Here is a 16,408-nt window from a genome sequence, read left to right as displayed (position 1 = left end):
ACAGCCCAACATGCAGCTCAGTAAAACCGTTAGCTCAAAAACATATTTTCTGCACATCCCTTTTCTGTTGTGTTGAGACCCACCAATTTGGGGACTGACAGCTGGCAAAATTCTGAAAATGAGGATATTCTGTTTGCATGTGTATCTTAAAATGTCCAGCTAGGAAAGCCCTGTGTAAAGAAACAGCAGTTTTGTGTGTTTAAAAAAAAAAGTGCAACCTGCAGAGATTGCCTTATTGTCATGAGGATTTGGACTTTTGCAGCTGTTTTGATGTTCTGGAGGCTAAATCTGCGCCGTTTTGCCACACTGGATACTGGAACTACAAGCACCAGTTCAGTCAGTGTTTTGATATCAGGGAACATTTCTCCAAGTGAAGTGATCAGAAGTTGGTAAGACTTTCTGAACAACGGGTTTCCTGATCCCGCAAGCACTTGTTTCAGCAGGAGAAAATCCCACATCGTACTCTCCTTTTGCACCAGTTGTTCAGTTGCACTGGTCTGTGGCCCATAGTGCTAACTTTTTCGAGTGAAGCCAATTAAATCATGCATCAAGAGATATAATATAATAATATAATAATAATAATATAATAATCTATCAAAATGACATAGCCTTCAGATTTTTCCATCACCGTTTTCAAAAACAGTTCATTGACATATAATATAAGGTTAACGTGACCCCTGGTATGGACAGCAAATAGAAACATTCAGTCATCCTGACACTGGCCAGTCTAGGGTGAGTGAGAGGAACATTTCTATGGAAGCCTGTTGCTCCAGAGCAGGTTAGGTCTTGTGAACCCCTTCGGAGAGTTCTGTGCTGGCTGACCACTGCCATTGCAAACTGCAAACTCTTCATATTGTCACTGCCCTGTAGTGATTTAACATACAATAGATGCCCCAAAACGGCTTCATATTACCAAATCAGTCAGATGTTCTTTGTCTCTTTCTTTTCCTTGCTTCTTTTGACAATGTCCTCTTTTTTTTTTCTTCTTTTTGATGAATCAGTCACGGTGTACAATCAAAACAGCCAGTATCCCACTGCTGCCATGTGATGCGGTGCCATACATTGAAATGCCGCTGTAAAGTAATGCAGCCTCCTGGGAAAAAACAATAAAACAACAACAACAAAAAAACAACAGATTTTCAGTCTCGGGATACTACTGGGCAACAGCTGCTCCTATAATGTACATAATAAATGTCAGTGTACAATCAAAATGAGTCAGATACTTTTAAGGTCATAAAGTTGCCTAGTGCCACTTTAAATGTTAGCAGGCTATCAGTAGAAAAAGGCCTAAAACTGATGTGCACTCACACTGTATATATTTATAGGAATCTTAGTTTTCCAATACGTACATCTGGACTGCAATACTTCCTCTGACTCTGTGTTTAAAAGTGTTTTCAGAGATGCCTACATCGCCATGATCTTTAATCTGACAGTTCAGCTTTTTGTACTCAGTGCTTAATGTGGCTACAGCAAGCATCAGTGCCATATGTGACAACTATGTACTTTATTTACATAGTTGTGACTGGTGCCTCTTTGGAAAATGCCATATTTTGCTTTCCAGATCAGTTTTATAGGTTTTAATTTTCTTTGGTTAAAACTTTGAAAACATTTGCTTTAGACAGAAGTTGTTTAAGTATGCAAATGGACACTAATTTAATTTTGACTCTATGGAAGAAACATGTTTTTACATTATGCCATCATCCTTCTGTATGTGCCAGCAACCACTAACCATCATGTAAGTAGACCTTGATAAATTTGGGCTGTGTCAGTACTCTGTAATTTTAAGCCAGTTATACTGTCATTGTTTTCAAAGAAGACAGTTCCTACACAAATTTGTTTTGCTCCAGTGCTTTCAAGAACTATACTTTGCATCCCCTTAAATTTATTGCTACTGTGGCAGAGAGATTAAATTTAATTGTTGACTATGTGAACTTCTATCTCACCACTTTATCAGCACCAGTAAGAGCAAGTTGCATTAGGGATTGCTCACACTCACTCAAACAAAAGAAGAGCTTTTAATGGGAGCTTACATTAACTTCCATTTTGCATGAACTTTGCTTTTATTTGCTTTTTAATGGGCTACATTGGCTTGAACTTGGCTCCTTGTTTGTGTAAGATGGATAGTTGATAAAAACGGGTTTTGTCATGGATACAGATAATGTTTTGGAATGGAAATGCCCTCCGTCTTTGTTTTCTCCTGCTGCCACTATTTCCTATAAAAGCACTAGATTCCATTTTAGTCCTATTAGATGATAATGAGCTGCAGAACAACACATACTGTCTGCTGTTCGATGCCTGGGGTAAAACTGACCCAGTGTCAACCCCCTGCATCAACCATTCTCTCTCAAGTCCAGAAGAAGGGAGTATGCAGTCGTTTGTTGAAAAAGACCTCTTGACATGGACTGGTTCATGTTGACAACAAGGAATCCTCTGGAGTTCACCCTTGCCTCTGGATGTTTGCTTTCATTGGGTGCCTCAACCTCTTCATCTGCTATGGCCTTAGTGGGATTGTGTACTATTTTCAGTTCCGTCAACTCACCAGACTTGAAGAAAAAAAAAAATGCTGTCTGAGAAATCTTTCCTGCTGATATTGTCTGTAACTTAAATCCCCTTAGAAAGTCTGCACTCTTTACCTCTAACATAACATCTGAAGGAGATCTGGCATATACCTGCAGAGCATGCAGAGAAAATCAAAAATCTTGCGCATGAGATGAATAGGAAAAGTTTCAAGCACTTCAATGGCACCGTTATTTGGCCAGCTTGAGTGGAAAAAGCTGTACGATTGTTAAACTCATCGCCTGTGGGACATGGTTAAGTCTTGTCGCTTTAAGAAGGCCCACTGCACAGCTGAAGACTTTGAGTCCGTGAGTAATTTTCTCACTTCCCTTTGAACTTAATCCTTTCAGTAGAGGTTTTGGCCTTAAGGCTCTCACAGTTGTTTGGAAGATATGAATAAACCAAGAAATATGCATACAAACCACACTGTATTGAATAATCAAAGACTTCCCCTTATATTTTTCTTTCACCTGGTTTCAGAGAGTGGTTGGTTTGATAAGGGGACAATGGAGTTACTTGCATGTATCTAGTGCAGCTTCTCAGTTAGCATAGATCATGTGAACTCTCTTTTTAAGATGCTAAATGCGTTCTACTTAATTAGCCAAGACAGTAACTGAATATTAAAGCAGTACATTTTCATATGTTTGTATTGTGTTGAATTCCAGTGAAGCATATTGCTTATAATCACTGAATTGCCTATTTTTATGTGTTAATGTGTGATAATATACTGTAAACTCTTATTCACTCTGCTTAGTAGATCCATCAGTCCAATTTATAAAGTAAGTCTACTACTTTACAGCAACATAACTGGATATAGGCCTAACTGTTCTACTTTGGATGTATAAATGAGGGCAAAGTAGACCAATGTTGTACTGGACACTATTACATTTTAAGTATTTGTTTCAACATTACCCATAAACAACAACAACACATGATATATTACACCGTGTTATTTACTGTTAATGAGCTAGTGTTAATGAGATAGGTGTAAAACTTCCAGCTACAAATGTTACTAGACTTAAATTTTCCTTTAGGGATATAAATTTAATGAACATGAGTGATTAGTGAGGCTCTGAAATTTATAATGCAATTAAAATACAAACAAACGGCTTCCCTGAGCCGCCACCTTATCGTGGTGGAGGAGTTGGTGCATCCTGATGATCCTAGCAGCTATGTTGTCGGGGGCTCATGCCCCTGGTAGGGTCACCCATGGCAAACAGGTGTCTAGGGGAGGGACCAGACGAAGTGTGGCTCAAATCACTCCTATGATGATGAGAAAAAAAGGACCAAGGTTTCCCTTGCCTGGACGTGGGTCACCGGGGCCCCCCTCTGGAGCCAGGCCTGGAGGTGGGGCACGGAGGCGAGTGCCTGGTGGCCAGGCCTTTGTCCATGGGGCCCGGTCGGGCTCAGCCCGAAAGGGTGACATGGGCCTCTCCTCCCGGGGGCTCAATAGTTCTGCTGGGGTACTTCAATGCTCACGTGGGCAATGACAGCGAGACCTGGAGGGGCGTGATTGGGAGAAACGGCCCCCCTAATCTAAATCTTAGTGTTGTTTTGTTGTTGGACTTCTGTGCTTGTCATGGACTGTCCATAACAAACACCTTGTTCAGACATAAGAGTGTCCACATGTGAACTTGGCACCAGGACACTCTAGGCCGCAGTTTAATGATCGACTTTGTAGTCGTGTCGTCAGACTTGTGGCCGCATGTTCTGGACACTCGGGTGAAGAGAGGGGCGGAGCTGTCAACTGATCACCACCTAGTGGTGAGTTGGCTCAGATGGTGGGAGAGGATGCCGGTCAGGCCTGGCAGACCCAAGCGTGTTGTGAGGGTCTGCTGGGAACGTCTTGCAGAGTCCCCTGTCAGAAAGAGTTTCAACTCCCAACTCCGGCAGAGCTTCAACCATGTCCCAGGCGGGGGACATTGAGTCCGAATGGGCAGTGTTTCATGCCTCTATTGTCGAGGTGGCCAGCCGCAGCTGTGGCCGTTAGATCGTCGGTGCCTGTCGTGGCGGTAACCCCCAAACTCGTTGGTGGACACCGGCAGTAAGGGATGCCGTCAAGCTGAAGAAGGAGTCCTATCGGGCCTTTTTGGCCTGTGGGACTCCAGAGGCAGCTGATGGGTATCGGCGGGCTAGGCAGGGCTAAGCGGGGCTAAGCGGAGCTCAGCTTCGGCGGTTGCTAAGGCAAAAACTCGGGCATGGGAGGAGTTTGGCGAGGCCATGGAGAATGACTTCCAGACAGCTTCAAGGAGAATCTGGTCCACCATCCGGCGGCTCAGAAGGGGAAAGCAGTCAACACTATGTTCAGTGGGGATGGGGGGCTGCTGACCTCAACTCGGGATGTTGTGAGGCGGTGGAAGGAATACTTTGAAGACCTTCTCAATCCCACCAACACGTCTACCAATGAGGAAGCAGAGTCTGGGGTAGCCGGTGCTGGCTCTCCTATCTCTGGGGCTGAGGTCGCTGAGGTGGTTAAAAAGCTCCTTGGTGGCAAGGCCTCGGGGGTGGATGAGGTCTGCCCAGAGTTCCTTAAGGCTCTGGATGCTTTGTGGACTTGGAGAAGTCATTCGACTGTGTCCCCCGGGGAGTCCTGTGGGGGGTACTCCGGGAGCATGGAGTGCCAGACTCGCTTGTACGAGCTGTCCGGTCCCTGTACGACCGGTGTCAGAGCTTGGTCCGCATTGCCGGCAGTAAATCAGAATCGTTTCCTGTGCGGGTTGGACTCCGCCAAGGCTGCCCTTTGTAACCTATTCTGTTCATAGCCATTATGGACAGAATTTCTAGGCGCAGCTGAAGTGTTGAGGGGATCCGGTTCTCAGGATTGGGTCTCTGCTCCTTGCGGATGATGTGGTTCTGTTGGCTTCATCGGGCCGTGATCTTCAGCTCTCACTGGTGCGATTTGCAGCCGAGTGTGAAGCAGCTGGGATGAGAATCAGCACCTCCAAGTCCGAGACCATGGTCCTCAGCCGGAAAAGGGTGGAGTGCTCTCTCCGGGTCTGCAATAGGGTCTTGCCCCAAGTGGGGGAGTTCACGTATCTCGGGGTCTTGTTCACGAGTGAGGGAAGGATTGAGTGGGAGATCGACAGGTGGATCGGTGTGGCGTCTGCGGTGTTGTGGACTCTGCATCGGTCTGTCGTTGTGAAGAAGGAGCTGAGCCAAAAGGCAAAGCTCTCAATTTACCAGTCGATCTACGTTCCTACCCTCACCTATGGTCATGAGCTGTGGCTAGTGACCGAAAGAACAAGATGGCGAGTACAAGCGGCTGAAATGAGTTTTCTCCGCAGGGTGGCCGGGCTCTCCCTTAGAGATAGGGTGAGAAGCTTGGTGATCCGAGGGGGCTCAGAGTGGAGCTGCTACTCCTCCACATCGAGAGGAGCCAGATGAGGTGGCTCGGGCATCTGGTTAGGCCTCCTGGACGCCTCCCTGGTGAGATGTTCCGGGCATGTCCCACTAGAAAGAGGCCCCGGGGAAGACCTAGGATGCGCTGGACAGACTACATCTCTCGGCTGGCCTGGGAACGCCTCCGGATAAGCTGGTGAATGTGGCCGGGGAGAGGGAAGTCTGGGTTTCCCTGCTTAGGCAGCTGCCCCCGCGACCCGACTCTGGATAAGCGGCTGAAAATGGATGGATGGATAGATAAACTTATAAGAATGAAAAAACCTTTTATAAATAAAGGATAAATCAAGGTGTTGTTTTTATCTTTTGAGTTACACAAGATTTCATAAAATGGCCATTCTGCTTAGCTTGTAAGTTCTTCAAGATTAAATATTTTATAAATTCTAGTTTTATTCTCTACTTTGTGACTGTTTCTACTCATTTAAACAAATCATATCTATTATAAATGTTCAAAGTGTGCATACAGATATTCAACTGTAGCTAAAGTTTGTCATTAGCAATAGCAAGTGGTTAGCTAATGCAGCTAACTCTACTAGCATAAATACTATAGAAACAGTATATAACTGGATGTAGTCGCAATATTATCACTCATTGCTTTGTGAGATTTTGAAGCCTTTGGTTTCCCATTTGGGCTAACATTCTTGGTATTTTTGGGGGCTGAACAAATATTCAAATATTCACAGTAATGCTTGAAAAGTGACTCTACAAAATGCAGTACAAATCCATCCATGCACTATAAATAGGGTACACTTTGGACACACTGCCAGTTCTTTACATGACTACACAGAGATACAGACCAAATATTATCATTACTATGGTCCAGTTTAGAACCTAACGTACCAGCCTCAATCCAGGAGTTATCTTGCAATGAGGTGGCAACACTTCTAACCTTTGCACTATCCTTGGATGTTTCATGTTCACCATAGGATTGCCATCTTATCCATCTTCAATCTTTTTATTTTCTTTAATGTGTAAAACAAGGCAGTCAACTGACTCTCCAACATAAAAAATTGGGTGGATTATTCTGTGGTATTTACAACCTCTTCCTATTTGATTAGAGATCAGGGTAGATTAACTCTTCCTTCAAGGTGTAAATAACCCCCACAATCTCTTCACATTCATGGCAGCCACTCACAAGGCATTAAGTTGTGAAAACTTTATTGATAGCCCCGTGTCTGGAGGTTTAATTAAAACCCTTCCCACTCAGAAGGCTGTGCCACTGCACTGGCACATCCTCCACAAAATATCAGGTTTTATCATGTTTGTCACAACCTTGTGTTAATATCTGTCTAACTGACAATGACAGTGTTGACAAATTATGTTGATAACAGCTGTATCCTAGAAATATTGCAGTAAGAAAATGCCATATACAACATTCCGCCTGCAAGAGAGATGGGGAGCTTTATAAATACCACTGAGGTTGTTGTTGACTTCGCTACCAAACTTCTTTTATATAATAAGGCAGATGAATTAGAATGAACGTTATCAAAAGACCAATATAATGTGGAAAACTTTGAACCCATAAATGTTGGTTTGGACCACAGCGTGATGTGACTCTGAGGCTTGAGGGAGTCTGTTGCTTCACACAACCCATGCTGAGACATCTTAAACAGAAGCAGAATCGGAATAATGTTTTTTGCTGAGTCTGTATGAACAAACAAGGAATTTGACTCCATTGAAACTTGCTCTCATTGTATTTTCAGCACAAAAAGTAAGAATAATTTAAAAAAAATAAAAGCAAATCAATTAAAAAAATAGAAAATACAAAATAAAAGCAGTATAGATATTAATACAAACATAACATTAACATAGTATTTACATAGTATTTACAGGTTACAGTAGTGCAGGTATGTGCAACTCTGTGCAAATACGCCTCAGCGTGGGTTATTATTCATCAGGGTAATGGCCTGGGGGAAGAAACTGTCTCTGTGTCTGGTGGTTTTGGTGTACAGTGCTTTGTAGTACTGGACAGTAGGAGTTTAAAAGGTTTGTGTGCAGGGTGTGAGGGTTCTGCAGCGATACCATCCACCATTTCCTGACCTTGGACAGGTATAAGTCCTTGATGGGGTAGGGTAGGTCGACCCATAATATCTTCTCTGATTGTCCTTTGCAGTCTGTGCCTGTCCAGTTTGGTGGCTGATCCAAAACCAGACAGTGATGGATGTGCAGAGTACAGATTGGATGATGGCGGTGTAAAAGGTGATCAGCAGCGCCTGTGGCAGGTTAAACTTCCTGTTGCAGGGAGTACAACCTCTGCAGGGCCTTGTCCTGGTGGCACATGAGCTGTGTTGCTCGTAAAAACTAAAAAAAAACTGTGTTATCTAATGTGAATGATCCAACCATCACTAATGCAGATGATGCTAGAGATCTCTGTGATGTGAGCAGTAAATTGGCCGTAAAGCATTAGCTAAAGTAAATAATGTGCTTGAAAATTTTAATAATTTTCTTCCTCTTTTTTCAGCTCCGATGATTAACCTCCAGTACTTCTTATTGCTTCTTGAAAGGTGATATAATTATTTTGACAGTTAATAAGAGTAGGTCCCCTGGGGACTTGATCACATTAATGTGTTAGGTAACCACAATAACTCATAACACCTTTGTGTCTTTTATGTCATGACATTACATGCGATATGTCAGAAGAGCACACAAGGAAGAAGCTAAATGAAACAAAACAAGAAAACTGACTGGTGAATTGGCAAGTGTTGAAGCAGGTGAGTACTTCTGTTGGGTGAAGGGGTTAAAGCCCCAATTCCATGGCCCACAGATTGAATTGCTAATTTAATCTTTAAATAATCAATTTAATACACTGACTTGCTGTATCATTTCAGTATGTATATCTTGCACATTGGCACAAATCTGCAGATTTAACAGGATTTTACATTTCCTTAAGAGAACATTGGACATTTTAGTCCACTTCAGCCAGTGACTGCAGGCAGTCCTTCCATCTCCCCGTTTCTTATTGACGATTTTAATCTCTTCAGGGAATGGGCCTACTTTTTTAGCTGACATGCTATCAACCCACTCTTATGGTACACGTGCACTTTCATTTTTCATGTATTTACTTCAGCTCCACATCACTGACTAGCTTTGACTCGATCCAAAGCAGCACTGGACTCCACACCGGTTACTGATTGCTCCTCTTTATCCTCACTGACCTTTTCACCTCTTGTTTGGATCACAAGCTCCAACTACAACCCAAATAATTCTTGCAATAATCCAGAGAGACTCTCTGTCATACCAGTTAACTAGGCAAGTAACAACATGGCCAAAATATTCTTTACAAATAAGTTGAAGGATGTTTTAGGATATTTTTATATATATATATATATATATATATATATATGTGTGTGTGTGTGTGTGTGTGTGTGTGTGTGTGTGTGTGTGTGTGCTGAAAAATGTAACCTTTTAGTTAATATTTGGCAGAAATAGCTTTAAAAACAACAACAGGGGTAACTTAAACTAGAAAGCAGAGACTTTTATGAATATGGGAAAGATTTCATCCCCCTGTGACTGAGTGAGGTCAAACACATAAACTACTCATGTATGATATTTGACCTTACAGTAACACTGTAAAGAGATTTGGAATTTCATCCTGGTTTATCATAATTTTTAAAGAGTCAGAAATTCTGGAGAAATCCAGACAAAAACTAATGCTGAATGCTCTCATCTCTGAGCCTTAAAGTGATATCGCATTAAAAACAATCACAGTTCTGTGTGAGTGGACATTTCAGTATACAGGCTCATTAAAGTTCCTCACTGCTCATCTCCTACTACCTGCATTTATTTCCCTCACATCATCTTCTTCAAAAGCAATCAACATTTATCTTTTCAGTCCCAGTTTGTGTTTAAAGCTTGTGTTTCTCAGTTGAATGCATCACAACTATTTTTTTAGTCTGTAAAATAGTTGTCCAACCTGCCACGTATACGTGCACCAGCTACGGCCACTGAATAGACATAAGATCTTTTACGTTTTAAAGAAAAAAAAAAAAATCCATATCTTTACAATTCAGTCTAGGTCAATTTTGCCCCGCTTACCTTTGCCCCACAGTCATCTTTTTCCTTCCAAAACGTACCCAGCTGGCTTTCCCTCTTGTATACCACAAGCATAAGTGGAAAGTAAATTACAATTAAAATGCTGCCCAATGCCTCAATTCACATGTTCTTATCTTGTAAGGCACTGAAGAGCGACCTTAAAAAAACATCTCAATCAGTGCATGATTACAGTATGTCAAAAAGGCAAGCAAACTTGTCTAATGAAGAGGGAGGCATTAATTTCCCCTGAATGGAAGCAGTCTTTAGTCCACGTGAAAGGTCTACACTCACTTGTTCCAGACATAGCTCAGTGGTGAGGGTATGTGACTTACCCACCGCTGTTGTCTCACATTGACAAAGAAAACAAGAGAAAACATCCAGGGGTACTGTGGCATGACAAATTAGTCTTCTTGTCTCATCATTCCAAAGACTAGACGCACTCCAGCCAGTTTTAGTCGCCCATGTAGGCATGTGGGTCCATCACATTCATACTCTTCCAGTTTTGAAACTCAAACCCTTCTATATGTGGCATTACAGGGACCTTTTTTCATTTGCTGGAGAAGAAAAAATGGAAAATTGATAAGGTGCTGGAAGAATGTACAGTATGCTAGACATGTAGATCCGTCATCCGATCTTTTGTACTGCCTTTCTACTTACAACTTTATATAAAATTGAAGACTATCTTTGGACATATTTTTTTTTATCCTACTTCCATGCTCCTTTACATCACGTTGTCCACAACATGTGTTTTGGGAGATCTGAGCTGATCTATGCTCTTATTTCTGCATGGATACCCAGACCGAGAGGCATGTTTTCTGTTATGTTATCCTGCTTCACAAACACACTTTCTCATCCAATATCCTGGCAGTCTTTAGCAGAAGAACTCAGGAAGACTAATGTTCTTGTTATAGTCCAGCCTCCGAAACATCTGTTCAGGAGCCTTCACTGTACAAATGTATGACTTCTCCAACCCCTTCTTTTGGTCTCTTATAGTTACCACTGAATTTATAGTTTAAAATTTACCTAGATTGTTTTGTGGCTTACAGGAATAAATGTTATGAGGAGTGTTATGACTTACAGCCTCATATCCAAGCTTATAAAATATGATAGGGTTAGTTCATCTGTTTTTTTTTTTTCTTTCTTTTTTTTTTAAACATTAGCTCTTTGAATGCATACCTGCGGTCACTGCAGTCCTAAATTAGAAAGCTCTACCATGTTTATTTAGCTGCTACAACTACCTAGAACAGTGTACCAAAAGAACACTTGTTTATACATTTTCTTCCTTTCAACACTGGGTTAAAAAGGAACTGATAGGAAATCATGTGTTTGGGAAGCTGATGTGCTCTGAAAGGGTCCTCCAATTCCCCCTTAACAACACATTTTACGACATATTGAGCCATCAAGCTTTTTTAATTGTATCTTCTGAGAACCATCAAGTTTTTGATGACAAAACCTTCCTGATTCTATCTTCATATTACTCTTACATATTCCTAAGTTTTTATTTAATCAGCTAAATAAAAAGATCAAAACTAATATTTATTGATATTTTTATATATAAGATTTAGATTTAAGATTTTTATACCCGTTGGTGCATCTAGTTGACTAAACTCATTTGTGCAGGTAAATACATACCACATAATTATACTGCAATTGAATGCATTCCTATCAGATAACATACATAGAACTTCACTGAAAGATAAACAGACAAATAATGAATCAATTGAAATTTTTCTCATGCTTGGTGAAAATCACCATTTCTTGTCTGGCAAGTTTCCATGGCAACTATAATTATGTAAGTTGGGCTAGATCACGGTTGATAATTGTTTCAACCCAATGCATATTTTTACCAAATTGACCTTTACGAAAATCTTGAGGCGAATTAATCATGTGTTTGGTCTCCACTTAAGCTGTGGTCTGTCTTTGTAGAGTCATATTGATTTATACACATGGTAAAAGGTAAATGGCACATATCTCTGAGAGGCAACCAGATAAAACTTTTTTGCAGGATGATTCTATTTTCATCACATTTATTTTGTAAAGACTGACTTTGTCTGGGGATAACTGACCTTGCGCTGTAATGCAGTGATGCCATCTGTGCATGAGGACAGGCTTTTATCTATTTCGGATGTGGTGTTAGCTCTTTAGCAGCTGAGTTCTGGTAGGATTGCAGTTCAATTTTTTACTTTATTTATGCATTCTCTGGGCCCCTCCCTAACCCTCTCCAGCACCTCTGTGATAATCTGTCCGACATCCTTGCATGGCGAGTCGATGTGACAAGCTTACAACTGCAAAGTCTCTGTGTCTAGTGTTGTGATCATGTTGGTGGGAATTAGGCTAACATGCGAGGGTGAGCTGGAGGTGTTGGGCTTCGGTGCTGGCAGGGTGGCATTTAGTTTTTTTTTTTTTTGTGCCAGCCATGTGTGCTCGCACAGGTGTTTGTAGAAACTTGCAACCAAATGTAAAGAAGCAAAAAAACAAAACAAAACAAAAAAACAAACAATTTTATCTGGCAGATGCTCTTTTAAAGGTCCCATATTATGCAAAATTCACTTTTTAATGGTTTTGGAACAGTCATACTGGTCCCCCCGCATGTGTAGGAGACCCGTAAGTGTGAAACTCTTTCAGGCGCTCTCTCTCCCCCCTGCTCCACCTCTAGGGAAGTAAGCGCTGAAATGAGCTTGTTTGAAAGCGTGTACGTTATGACGTCATAAGGGACAATAACCACTCCCCACAGAGCGATGGACCCGTCTACCGGCTCTCAAAGCCCGCCCTCTAAAAATCACCTAGCGCCCAGTGTTTTTCCCTCTTCGGCAACCCTCGTTAGCGGACATGGCTAAGCGACAGAAGCACTGTTCTGTTTGTGGCTGCATAAATGAACACGAAACGTTTTTTTTACTTCCATCCACTGAACCCACGAGGACTGAGTGGATTAATTTTATTTTTGGAGGAAATGTACCCGGAAAACTTCCAAAGGTTTTGCATGTCTGTGGCCAGCATTTCAAAGAGGACTGTTTCCACAACATGGGGGCATGGAAAGCAGGCTTCGCCAACCGTTTGAAGCTGAAGCCAGGTTCAATACCAACTGTCCGTGACACAGCTGGAGAGGTAAGAGCTGGCAGTTATTTTATCGTTTCGGCCTTATTAGTCTGATAGCTTGAAAATATATTAACCTGTCAATCACCTCATGACGGGCGATGCGATGGGCGGAGCCAACAGCTGAGCTGCTCCACCAGGGTTCCGCCCACCATAAACGGCACATTTCTGAAGCTGCTAAAAAGAGGGAGGTGAAGAGAAGCCGCTGCACTCAAACTGAGGGTCGATTTGTCCATACCATGGCGGAAATATTTCATTTAGATATTAATGAATGGTCTCAGATTGGGAATAAAGTGTATAATATGGGACCTTTAACATTTTTTTGGCTCAAAGGTTCTGGGGAGCCTTGACAGGCTTGTCTACTCCATAGCTTGTTTACTAGCATTCCCCCTCAATAAGAGAGTTTTACATGAAGAAGAGGAGTCGGGTAAATGCAGAAATTACTATCTTGCAGTTGTATTACACCAACCTTGATTCCACTGGTTTCTCAGACCAAACCCATTATGAAAAGTATTGCTTTAACTTCCAGATACAGGTAGAGTTACAAACACTTTACAGCTTTAACATAAGATGTCAATGGAGAGAGCCACTCTGCACACTTTACCCAGTAATGACTTGTCTGGCCACGATTGTTTTTTAATTCAACCTTTGTCTCAAATACTTTTCAGCATCAATATTTCAACATGAAATGCTGTAAAAACAAATTAAAACCACATTTAGCTCAAATTAAAAGATACTTGTGCAAACCATTGTCAAATATTTTAAATGACAAAAACAAACAAATACTCAGCAAACTGTAGGTTGGAATTAAACATTTTGGAACTTTACTTGTTGTTTTCTTGCTTTTTGACTCCAGCTGTTATCACATGTCCAGCTGGTCCTATTTTCCTCATGTTCTTCCTGAGATCATGTTAACTATGATATAAACTGGGACTACATCACCAGAGAGTATAAATAACCATGTCTTTATCTTGCTCTTTTCCTCACTGTCAGCCTTAATAGTGTCAGAATGCTCCTTCCCTGAATGATGTACAAATTTTAGTTTCCAGTCTCATTTTAGCCATTTTAGTCTTCTCTGAAAAGAATTATTTAAATTCTGACAAATTAACTACTTTACCACAAAACCTCCAAACTTTCACTCTGTAGATTAAATCTAACTTATCAGGAATTTGGGGTCTAATAAAGAAACATCCACTTATCTTAAATTTTTCCTTGAACTTTGGAATTTTAGAAAATGAAAGAAATGCCCTTTGAACTTTGAAGATGGACACTGGGACAGCTTATTTGAGAGTCTACATACTTTCATTTATGCTAATAAGCAAGACTCTCATGTATTTCTACAGGTCACAAAATAGTAATTTAATTTTTTCTTGTGCATAGTGAACTTGAAGAGGTATATATTTTCTTCAAACAATGAAAGTGTTTGTCAACCTGTTTTCTGTCTCTGACTCCCTTTCTTTCCCCATCATTTGTATACTCTTCAAACGTTCCGATTCATCCAACATATTAACTCTGCAATTACCCAGCGACCACAGCTGAAGATAGTTTGACATTATTCAGCTTATTGGATGTTTTAATTCAGTAATTATTTATTATTTTTTTGCCAGTCTGGGAGATGTATGTTCTCAAAAGCACAAAACACACCACCCAGTGCCCACTGCTCTTCTCCGTGTATAATTAGATTGAAATCTTGCTCTCTGATCGCTGACAACACATTATCCTCTATGTCAGTCCCACAAGCACCATTAGGCTGAGTGGCCCTGGTTCATGTGCTTGGCTTTTTTCCTACGTCTTCAGCTGTGACCCCAGAGCTGTTTGCAAAGCAGAGGAATTGAGAGGGGATTCACTTGGATGAACTGACAGGCTAATGGCATTTAATGAGCTGTTTTGGCATGATGTCGTCCTCCCTGGCTTGTTTGCGAAGCAAAGCTATATGACACTGCCCATCTGCAAGCCCCAACTGTGTATGTGTATGGTTAGCATCCACGAATCTGTGTGTGTATGTGTGTATATCTAAGCCTCTGCTTTTGTGTGTAGCTGTGATCAGATGGGGACAGGCTGACACAACTAATGGATAGAGATGTACAGTTAGCAGACCTGGCAGCGCACAAGAGGCTTTCAGCTCCTTAGCCTTTATTCTGAAGCTCAGAAAGAGTAATGGTCTGAGAAGACCTCATCTATACTAAAATCACAGACAGAATAAAAGCCTTAAATGTGTTCCCAAGAGGAAAGACATGATTTGAGTGAGATAGTTATTAACCAAAATAAGAACGGACCACCCACACATTTACCCAGCTAGACTGTGGAGGTTGCTAAAGTTGTATATGCAGGAGTAGATCCACATTTCAGTATATATGGCTAATAAGGAGACAAAACTACTGTGCAGTGTAAGTTGCATTAGCATTAAGATGACAAATCACTCCCTTTGTAAACTGCTCATAAAAAAAAAACTCACTTTAGTCTGACAGATGCAGGGAAATTTATAGATCAGATGATCATGCTACTGACACCCAAAGGTGGAATAGGATCCCATTTATGTGTGTATTTGGATATGTGCGCTATATCGAATTTATTTATTTCAGGAACCATTGTTGTATCCAGTAAAACAGCTCCACATTTACCGTTAGGTATACTGTAGGCCAACTGTTCTGCCATCTTTTATGAGGGCTTTAAGAAGCTAATCTGAACTTTCTTCTATGGTTCACACCAACATTGAACAATGTGACAAAAAGGATTGTTTATGTCAGTTTAACACTACCTTAAATGTCATTGTGACATCAAACAATGTGTTTGTTCAGAGATTTAAAGGTATGTCAACCATCAGAGCTTGCTTGTGTGATTATTTTTCCCCTCCACACAGCAGACTGAGAATAGAAGGTAGAGGAAAGGTTTGTGTTCCTAATCCTCAGGAGAACCTTGTCTCAACATTCGCACTCAAAGTGCAGATGTTAAAACAATGGCATGTTTAAAATCAATAAAAGGAATAGTGCTGGTGGGTTATTCTTTTTAGGGATTTTTTTTCTTTCTTCCACCCAAACATGACATTATAAAGCCTACATACAAATATTCAACAGGTCATCACAGCTGCAGTGACAGACCTGGTGCGTATTCTGGAGACATGGATAAAAAGAAGAAAGCCTGGGGAAAAATGCAGAGAAGGAGCCCCCTAAAAAGAAAAAGCCTTTACAGGTTGATTCTGCAAAGTGTGTTGTGCTTACATAGCTGATTTATTTAAGCAGTCTGTGGGTGATGATGAGGACAGCAGCAAAGAGGCCAAGGGGATCATCTGCAGGCTGCAAGACTTCCAGCTGTACCATCTTCTCTTTTAAAT

The sequence above is a fragment of the Melanotaenia boesemani genome, chromosome 12, assembly GCF_017639745.1.
Source record: "Melanotaenia boesemani isolate fMelBoe1 chromosome 12, fMelBoe1.pri, whole genome shotgun sequence".
Classification (NCBI taxonomy): Eukaryota; Metazoa; Chordata; class Actinopteri; order Atheriniformes; family Melanotaeniidae; genus Melanotaenia; species Melanotaenia boesemani.
This window is presented reverse-complemented; position numbering follows the sequence as displayed.